Source organism: Condylura cristata, unplaced genomic scaffold, assembly GCF_000260355.1.
Source record: "Condylura cristata isolate star-nosed mole 26May11 unplaced genomic scaffold, ConCri1.0 scaffold00004, whole genome shotgun sequence".
Taxonomy (NCBI): Eukaryota; Metazoa; Chordata; class Mammalia; order Eulipotyphla; family Talpidae; genus Condylura; species Condylura cristata.
This window is the reverse complement of record NW_004567105.1, coordinates 32,800,245-32,810,124: the sequence shown is the minus strand read 5'-3', so window position 1 is coordinate 32,810,124 and position 9,880 is coordinate 32,800,245.

The window sequence follows — 9,880 nt, the reverse complement described above, 5'->3', positions numbered from 1 at the left end:
ATAAATAAATCTTAAAAAATATATATATTATAAAAAAAAAATCAGAGGGTGCTAGCTTTATGAGAAAGTGAAAAAAGAGGGAGTGGAGGAAGAGGCGTAGGAGAGAGTAACTCGAGCAGAAGGAAAAGCACACAAAGGCCGAAGCAGTGAGGACTCCCTAGTTCCAGATACTGAAAGAAGGAATCACTGCTTACACAACTAAGTAGGAGAGATGTGGGATGTGGGTGTTGTGCCAATAACAAGGAAAAAGTCACTGTTTTGAACAATCACTTTGACAGCTATGTACTCTTCACACTATAATATTCAGGTTTAGTCTGCCAGGAGAAAGCACCAGAAAATTAGTATTACCGATGCACCAAAGTTGAAGAAGTTGAAGAAGCAGAAGGCTTCTTAAGCTGTCTTATTAAGACAGCTTGTGGCTTAGCTGGGAGAAACTGCCTGTCTCCTTGGAGGAGGCGAATTACCTGAGTACAAGAATCACATGAGTCCTCCTATATTCCCCTACAAGATTCCACAGGGTTAATTAGAGAAAAGAGAAAGGGAAAAAAATGTGCAAATGTCTAGTCTTCATTAATTTTTACTTATAAAATCTTACACTAATATAAACCAAAGAGGTAGTATAAGCCAACTCTTCCCAGCTTGCCAAAAGAGAAACTGAGGCTCAGGTTGCTCAGTCACTTGACCACTGTTTTACAGCAGGTGCCATCCTACCCATAGGTGTTATCAACAAAGAGAGTTCTTAATCACAACTCATCAAATGGAAGCAGCTAAGTTACCACACTTATTTAAAAAATAATCATACATGGCTAATGTCCACCAACAGAGCACTGGAGGGATGAGAAGCGGCAGCATGAGGGCACCTATGCACTTCCTTTCCTTCTTATTTTTTAAAAATATTTACTTACGGCCCTCCCTGGTGGCGCAGCGGGTTGAAGCACAGCACTGAGAATCTGAAGCCACTTCCGTATGAGTTCGATTCCCGCCTGCCGCCTGCCCCGGAGGAGACCACATGGCGAGCCAGACCTCTCCTGACCCGCCCGCTGCTCCCCTCAGCAGTGTACTTCGTCGATCTGCCTGTTCTGCTCCCCACTCTGTCTCTGGTGAAGCCTCTCGCCGCCCCTGAGCCTCTGGCCTGTACCCCAGTTCTGTATGAATAAATAAATAAATCTTTAAAAAAAAAAAATATTTACTTATGCATACAAGAATCGGGGTGTAAGCCAGAAGTATGGGAGGGTGAGAGGATTCACCTGAGACAGAGTGGAGAACAGAGCAGGCAGATCTACTGAAACACACTGCTGAGAGGAGCAAAAGGAAAGATAGGAGAGGTCTGCTGTGCCCTGAGGATCAGCTCCCTAGCTGGGTATTGCACTTGTGCTACAGTGGCTGGCAATAGCTTGATAACACTGAGACTTAACCACGAGGCTACAAGGGGTTGACTGAACCCTTAGGCCATATAACAGAAATGATGTGACAGCTATATCCAGAATGCTGGGGAGGGAACTTGATGGCAGCAATGGTGACTTGACCATGCCCAGGTGGGGTCTTGACCTCCAGTCAAAGTTTGCTCAGGAAGGAAGGAAGCCTGTATTTGTGGTGGGAGGTGGGGGAGGGAGGGGGAGCCTTTCATGAAGAATCACAGAGGAGACCTACTAAGGGTTTAAGACCTAGAAAGTTTGGGTGTAAAGTGCAGCTGTAGGATTCACAAGTTCAGGCTTACACCTCCCTGCCGAAGACCAACTCTGGTGAACAGGGTTGACGAAAGGGAACCAAAAGAACTTGGAAATAAAGAACTGACAGACACAAATAGTGTTTAGGAGAGGTGGGACACAAGGCCTCTCATTCCCAGCTCAAGAGTGCTGTGCAACTCATTTTTTATTGGTACAAACCACCCCTCTTCGCTGCTTGTTAGTTACTAGACAGTGAATCATTCCTTAGTATTTAGCCTTGTCCAGGCACATGTTCACCACCAAGGTTCCGTGTTAGCAGGTGTATTATATTCCCTTTCTAATCTTGCCTGTTTCTCAGGCTCAGCTTTGCTGACACAAGAAGGACATCGTGGTCTTCCAGCCCGTGTTGACCAGTCGTCCTGTCACAAATCTGACATCATGATGAGCAAAACAGCTCATAAATAAAATAGCTTGTACAGGAAATCAATGAAATAAATGATCAGCTTAGAAGGTGAAAATCCAGTGATTACAGCAGCTCTAGACTTCCTAATCTGCAACTATCTACTATAAAAGTAGTTGGCTTAGATCTTACAACAGGAAAACAGAAGACTTCAAAGGAGAAACACCTGCCTAATTTCCGGGGTACTATAGTGAGATTCTTAGAAACATGAACCAATCACAAAGTGTAGAAGAAGCAAGTCGCATGGTATGATAGTAAATATGACTGTTAGAATTTAAAGATTTAACACTAAAGATGGGAGATCAAATAAGTCTACCCATTGCTGAATATGACTGAGGTTAAATAGCATGCAGGTGTTCCTGTTCACTTATCCCCTCTGCCCAGAGAAATTTATCTGCAATGCATCTCAAAGCAGGGAGGATGGAAAAGCTTCTGATTGCATCCCATCAAAGGCACAAGCTAGCCTAAGAAGGGAAAGGTATGTTGGAAAGGAGAATACAAGGCCTGACAAAAACATAGTTTCAATGCTGCCACTAGCTCTGCTCTGCTTTACAGGATGCCTTCTTGGCATCACCCACTAGCAAAGATTCTTTGTAAAGGACTGACACAGGTTTGCACTCTCCTCACTGTTGTAACTATGTCACAGGCCCAGTAGCAATGATGCTATTGCCATAATTCACATTGCTGTGTTTGGAAGGAAGCGTTTGCAATAAACTCCCTTTACTTTATATTTCAATGTATAGTAGTATTTGCTGAAAACACAATGTATAACAAAGGATTGGAAGTTTTCTTGCAAGAATCACTGAATGCTTTTACAAATTCAGCCAAGCAGATGTGATATAGATTAAAGGCAACTTATTAGTAGGAACGGAATAACTAGAAATGGCTCAAAGAAAGGTGTGAGTTGGTCATAAAATAACGATTAGGAGGCAATGACCAATGATTCATTATTCAGTAAATACATCTTTATTATACATTACCCATATGGTAGGCCCATATAATAATGTCTCTGCCCAGACAGCATGGATTTATTCAATTTATAAAAGGACTTTTGTGATGCCACTGAGTGTGCAGGTATCTGCTCACACTCACTTAGACAGACAGTGAGACAAAATTACAATGATATGTGATAATACTACTGCGAAAAATGCAACTGCTTTAGGAGACAGAGTAGAAATAATCTCACTGCAGGGTCCCAAATGGCTTCCGGGAAGAGACAAACCAGTGAGTTGTGCTTGAAGGATGAGTAAGACGGAGTAAAAGGAGCAACGACAACGGACAAGTAGGCGCAGGGAGCCTGATGCTCGGGCTGAGGATCCCAGATGCCAGAAACAGCCTCTGCTGTCAGTTGAAATCCCTAGACTCAGTTATCCGTGGTTCTGCCCCAGCCTCAGGCACAGTAGAACCTCTGCACCCTGCACTGCCCCTCCCACACCCGTCAGACCCACACTGGTCAGACCCAGCATCTGGAAGGACACTCACTCAATGTTTGTTGAATAATGAGTCAACAATGAAATGGAAACATCTCTTGCGGCTCAGAGCCCGCTGGTTTAATGATAGCCTGAAGCATGTCCTAGACAATAGTGAGGTTTATAGCTTTGTTGCAAGCAACTGGATGAATAAATAATGCAATCATTCTTTTGTGTCCTCTCTTCATATGTCTGAAGACAAAAATGGAAAATCTCTCTCCATGGGTAACTCCAAGGAAATGAAACACACTGACCAATGAGTAAACAGATACCTACGGTCAAGACCCCGGGAGAATTAACTGCTTGTGCTGATTGCTCGCAGAGAACAGCCTCAAATTCTTGCTACATAAAGGGTTGTACTACATTTTATCATATTAAGCCTATTCAGTGTTTTCCCAACCATTAAAAGAGTATGAATCCAAACATAAGATCTTTTGCACTGTATTTACCTCAGCACAGAACTTCAAACTCGACTGTAGCAATACTTTTTCTTTTGTTATAAATGACCTTAACAGTTTCTACTCTGGACAAGCCTTGGCTTTCTGAAACAGGTTTTTTTTTTTTTTTTTTCTTCCCAAAAACAAAATACAGATGATAGGTAAGGGATTAGAGGAGTAGATTAAGTACTAAATTAATTTAATTCTATTGTATGACAGCAATATAAAGTTTTAAGCAATTTTTTTGAGGTGGCACTTATTTATAATGCTGTATATGAGTTAGGAGAATAGCTCACCATATGATAATATTAACAGATGCAAAGAAAGCATTTGCTAAGGAACAGCACACATTTATAGGAAGAATTCTCATTAAGTAGGGACTAAAAGGAATCTTATCTCAATATACTAAAGGCCTTACATCCCAAACCCACGACCAATATTATAATTAATGGTGAAAAACTGCAAGTTTTTCCTTTCAGATAAGGGACAAGTAAATTGTCCAATCATCACTTCTATTTACTTCAGTATTGGAGGTTTTAACTAGAGCTCTCAGATAAGAACAGAAAGTAAAAGAAATCCAGATTGGTAAAGAGGGAGTGAAACTATTTGTAGATGATATCATATTATATAATAAAACCCTAAAAAAAACCCAAAACACTAGAAATAATAAATGAACACAGTAAAGTGACAGGTTACAAAATTACCCTATTACATGTACATATAAATAAGAAAACCATTCCATTTATAATTGCATTAGAAGGAATCAAATATCTCAGATTAACTAAGGAGGTGAAGGATTTAAACAACAAAAATTATAAAATACTGTTAAAAGATATAATATGGAAAAATGCTCTATGTTCAAAAGGGTAAAATTAAGATAGTCAAAATGACTATTTTACCAAAAGCAATACTTGATTTAATACTCACTAAAATACCAAGGAATACTCATTAAAATACCAAGGAATTTTCTGCAAGGAAATAGAACAAAAAAATACTAAAATTTATATGGAACCATAGAGGACCCCAAATAACCAAGGTAATTCTAAGAAAATAAAAAGAAGAAGAAGAAGTATCATGCAGATTTTAAGCTATACTACAAAGTACAGTTGTTAAAACAACATGGTAGTAAAATAAAAGTAGATGCATAGGTTGATGGAACAGCCCAGATATAAATATACACATATATCAAAATCTAATTTATGGCCCAGGAACCCTGACTATATAGTGGAGAAATGGTGCTAGAAAGTGGACACATGTAAAAAATGAAATTAGATTACTCTCTTACTCTAAACATAAAAAATAAATTCAAACTAGACTAAAGCCTTAGCTATAAGACACACAAAAATTAAATACATCCAAGAAGCATCAATATATTTCATCATATCAACAATAGAGAAATTTTTGGAGACTTTACCCCTATGGCAAGGGAAATGAAAACAAAAATAAACAATTGGAGCCACTTCAAATTTAAAAGCTTTTACATCATAAAGGAAAATATTAGCAGATTAAAAAGACATTTTAGGTGAAAGAAGATAACTCATGCAAAGAAATGCATAACACCAAATTTCTATGAGACACTAAAAAATAATCTCAAACAAAGTGTCAGGGAAGAGACAGTTTGCAAGCTGATCACAGATCTGAGACACACAGTGGAGCAGTGGGAGGGGGCGGGGTCAAAACAGGGGCAGGAAGAGCTCAAGGGACCATGGAGAGGGCCACTGGTGAGGAGGTGGTGGGAGAACTACCTGAGGGAGAAATCGAAGACCCTACGAAAATGAATGATGTAAGAAAATAAATAGATTTAAAGTCTTTAAAAATCTCAAACTACCTCAATTTCTACCGTAGGAAAAATGAAAGACTGCAATTTAATTACTCTTTTCTTTTTAAGATATTAGAAAGGAACAGATTAAACCCAAATTCAATAGAAGAAAGGAAATAATGACATCCAGAGAAGTCGAGAAAACTGTATTTCCATAAAATCAATGAATTACGAAGAGTGATAATTAAGATTGTCAGTATGAGGGATGAGAGATGTGTCGTTATCTTACATGTGGAACTATTAAAGGAAAATAACAAGCAATTCTGTGGCTATATCTTTGACAAATGTGGTGAAATAAAATCATTGAAAAAATGCAAACTACCAAAACTCACTCAAGAAGACATAATCTGAATAGCCTTTGATCTATTTAAAAATAGAATATTTAGTTTAAATTTTTGTCATAAAGAAACTCTAGGCCAAAAAAAAAATGGCTTAGAGTTTGAGGGGAAATAAACAACTCTATACAAATTCTTCCAGAAAATTGAAGAAGAGAGCATATTTTCCAACTTACTCAATGAGAACAACATTATGCTAGTACCAAAATTAGACACAAATGTTACAATGAAAAATAATCATCATACAGACTATCATAATGTATATGTAAAATTAGTTAACAAAATTAAACCTAATTTAACCTGATAATATCTAATTGGGATAATGTATTATTATTCTGAGTGTATCCCAGAAATGTAAACTTAGCTTAACTTCAAAACTCAATAAAAAATAACAGTCACATAAACATCTCTATAGATGCCAAAGGTTTTTACCTAAATGTGAACCATAAAACTAGAAAACTTCTATGTGAAAATATAGTCAAAATTTCTATGTTTCAGTATTAAGTAAAGATTTCTCTTTAGTTTTGGCTCTTCTCATTTATTCAACAAAATTTTAAATAATATTCTTTTAATTGTGGTAACATTAGGCTACTCTCCATCAGGTATCATCACTGTACGCACCCATCACAAAGCTCCCCACAGTTCCCCAACATAGTTCCCTGTGCTTCTTTCCCACTTTGTTCTTACCCCTCTAAAGTCCCCTCCCCCCCACACACACACATCTTTGCTTCAGTTCTATAGTCAGTTTTCAAGCGTCAACTTTTAAGGTTGTGTTTCTCTGATTTTTAGTTTGGTTTCTCTGTGTTCCAATTCTTAGTGACATAGTCCAGTCAGTATTTATCTTTCTCCGTCTGACTTACTCTTCTCAGCATTATCTCTTCCAATACTATGTCATCAGATGACATATGAGTTTATCTTATTTTTGCCAACAGGCACATGAAAAATGTGTCAATATTACTTATGCTCAGAGAAATGCAAGTCAAAACAACAAAGAGACAAAGAGATACTATCTCACCCCTCTGAGTAGGACCCATAAAAAAAAAAAAATGAATGCTGGCAAAGATGTGGAGAGAGGAATCTCACTACACTGTTGGTGGGAGTGGAAATTGGTCTAATCCCAGTGGAAAAGTGCCAAGGTTTCTTAGATGACTCTTAGGAGATCTGCCGTATGACCTAGCAATTGCTCTCCTAGCTACCTGAAGGACGCAAAAACACCAGCTCAAAGGAAGCCTGCACCCTCGTGCTCACTGAAGTGCTGCTTATAGTAGCCAAGAGGTGGGGGACAATGACTGGGCGTTATTCATTCCCCCCACAACAGCCCCAATGCAAAGACCATGGGAAATAATCAAATGTGATGATTCTTTCTATATTAGCTATTTAACTATTGACTTTAGCATCCATTTTTTATTAATAAAAGTCCATTGAAATTGTCTACTTCACATTTTATAACTTCTCCCTTCTAAAGCCTTCCCCAAGCACTAATTTAGAATTCTACACAGAGCAGATGCTCAGTAAACTCATATTAAACAGTTACCCACTTGTATTGCCAAAAAAACTAGTTTGAAAAATGGAAATTGTGAAAGAGCTTGATGCCTGGCTGAAGTGCAAGATTTTGTTCTGTCAATCTTAAGAGCCAGGGATATATAAAATCTGGAGATGTGAGATGTTTTTATAGTCTGTCTGAGAAGAGGATGCAAAATGCTTGGACATGGAAGCAGGAGGCCCATTTACCTAGGAAACTGCTGTAATCACAATTTAAATGAATAGATTAGTAGAGCTATGAAACACATTTTAGAGGAAGAATGTATAGGACTTGGAGAGGAACAAAGAGTGGAAAAAGTAAACACTGGCAGTAAAAGAGCAAAGAATCAAGACCTACTTTAAGGTTTAAAGTGATAGTTTCCATCCTCCTGGCTCACTGTGAGCTGAATTGGCTGTCACAAGAAGGTAGTTTGCATTTTGCTTAGCCAATTGCTTGAAAGCACAGCCTAAACTGTCCCAGTGACCTAGACATCCTATTATAACTGTTTTCCTCATCTTCTATTATCAAGTTGTGAAAATTTTAATTTGAGTTTAAACAAAAGGGGACATTTATCAGAAAGGCTATTTCAAGGAATCCCAAGTCAGCTATGGGTCTGGGGCTTGGAGGCCTCTGAGAAACTTGGCAATGCAGTTTAGATCCTCATTAGAAGGAGTTCATTTTCTTTACTCTCTTACTATGGTTGGGTTTCCCTCATCTTTAATTTCCTTGGTGGAATATGGCTTCTAAACATCCCGTGTCTGAGATACTGCTATGTAGGCCTCAAGATGGAGAGTGACCTTTCTAGACACTCAAGTTCAGAGGGTGTGTGCTGACCATCCAGCTGAGTCTGGTGTTCATCTCTGGTTGCTGTGTCCAGACAGGGTAGATGAGGAGTCACAACTTAGGAACGTGGCAACTTCTACTTCACCTTGTGACAGAAGTGTGTATTTCAAAAAGGAAGAGTTTCTAGAAGGATCGGGGCAAAATATCTGTTACATATATCCCAAGCATATTTTTTGGAGCTATTGTATAGGCTAACTACAATAAAGACACACAAAATTTACAGTGATGTTAAGTATATGTTCATATACTTATACCCAGAAAATTATATATACACATATAGGGTTTTAGTGATGATATTGTGTATGCACATTTAAAACTTGGGATTATTCTGTGTAATTTCATACTGAAAAAAAATTAGGTCTCCTTTTAATGAAACAAATAGAGAAATGTAAATTAATGTAATATAAGCATGTATTCTAGATCTAAAATCCAAGTTAATAACAGGAGTCCTTCTGTAATTAAACAGCCTGGTTAGACTGCATCACAAATATATTAATGACCCATAGAGAAAGAAAGCAATCATAACAAAAAAAATTAGATTAGAGTATATGTAGAAATATAGATAAACAGTTCCTGACTATCCCAAGAGGAGCTCGTCATTATTTTCTCATTACAATACTTTACACACACATCTGATAGAGTCATTATCTAGCTGTTTATATTCTCTTCTGTTGACCTCTTTGCTCTTCTAGACTGTGGACTCTTTGAAGGCAGGTACCATGTCTTAGCCATCTTTCTATGATCAGCAGTTTTTAGTATATGTAGAAAATGGCAGGGACTCAATGAAAATCTAAATGACTGAATTTCCTTTTAAAGGATTCACAATGTCAGTAACTTCCAAAACCTTTTGGTTAAATCATCATTTGGGGCATGAAAATCCATGAAGAATAATATTACCAATATTGAAATATAAATAGCAAATGATGCAATTGAGATATCACCATTTTTAAGGCATTCTGTAGAAAGCTGTAGGTTAAGAGTTGTACAAGGGAGTTAAGTACTGAGGGGCAAAGAAACTACTAAATAGGGTACTGGAATCCAGTGCAGAGTTGGGCTCTGAAGGATCCAGGATGGAAGAGAAATGGGGGTGATTCTTAGAAACAGAAACACAGGGATTGTGCCTGTCATCTGTCAGAAAACCAGGGCACTGAGCATTGTTGATGAGCTGGTTGGAGTCAGGAGAGTTGACTATCAGGACCTAGGCTGGCTGGGCAACTGCTGCCAGGCGATGTGGGTGTCTGTCCTGGGATCACCCACTAACACCCCTCTGCCACATGAGAATCATGAGAGAGCCAGGCTTGGGAATTCGAGTCAGGACCCCCCCACCC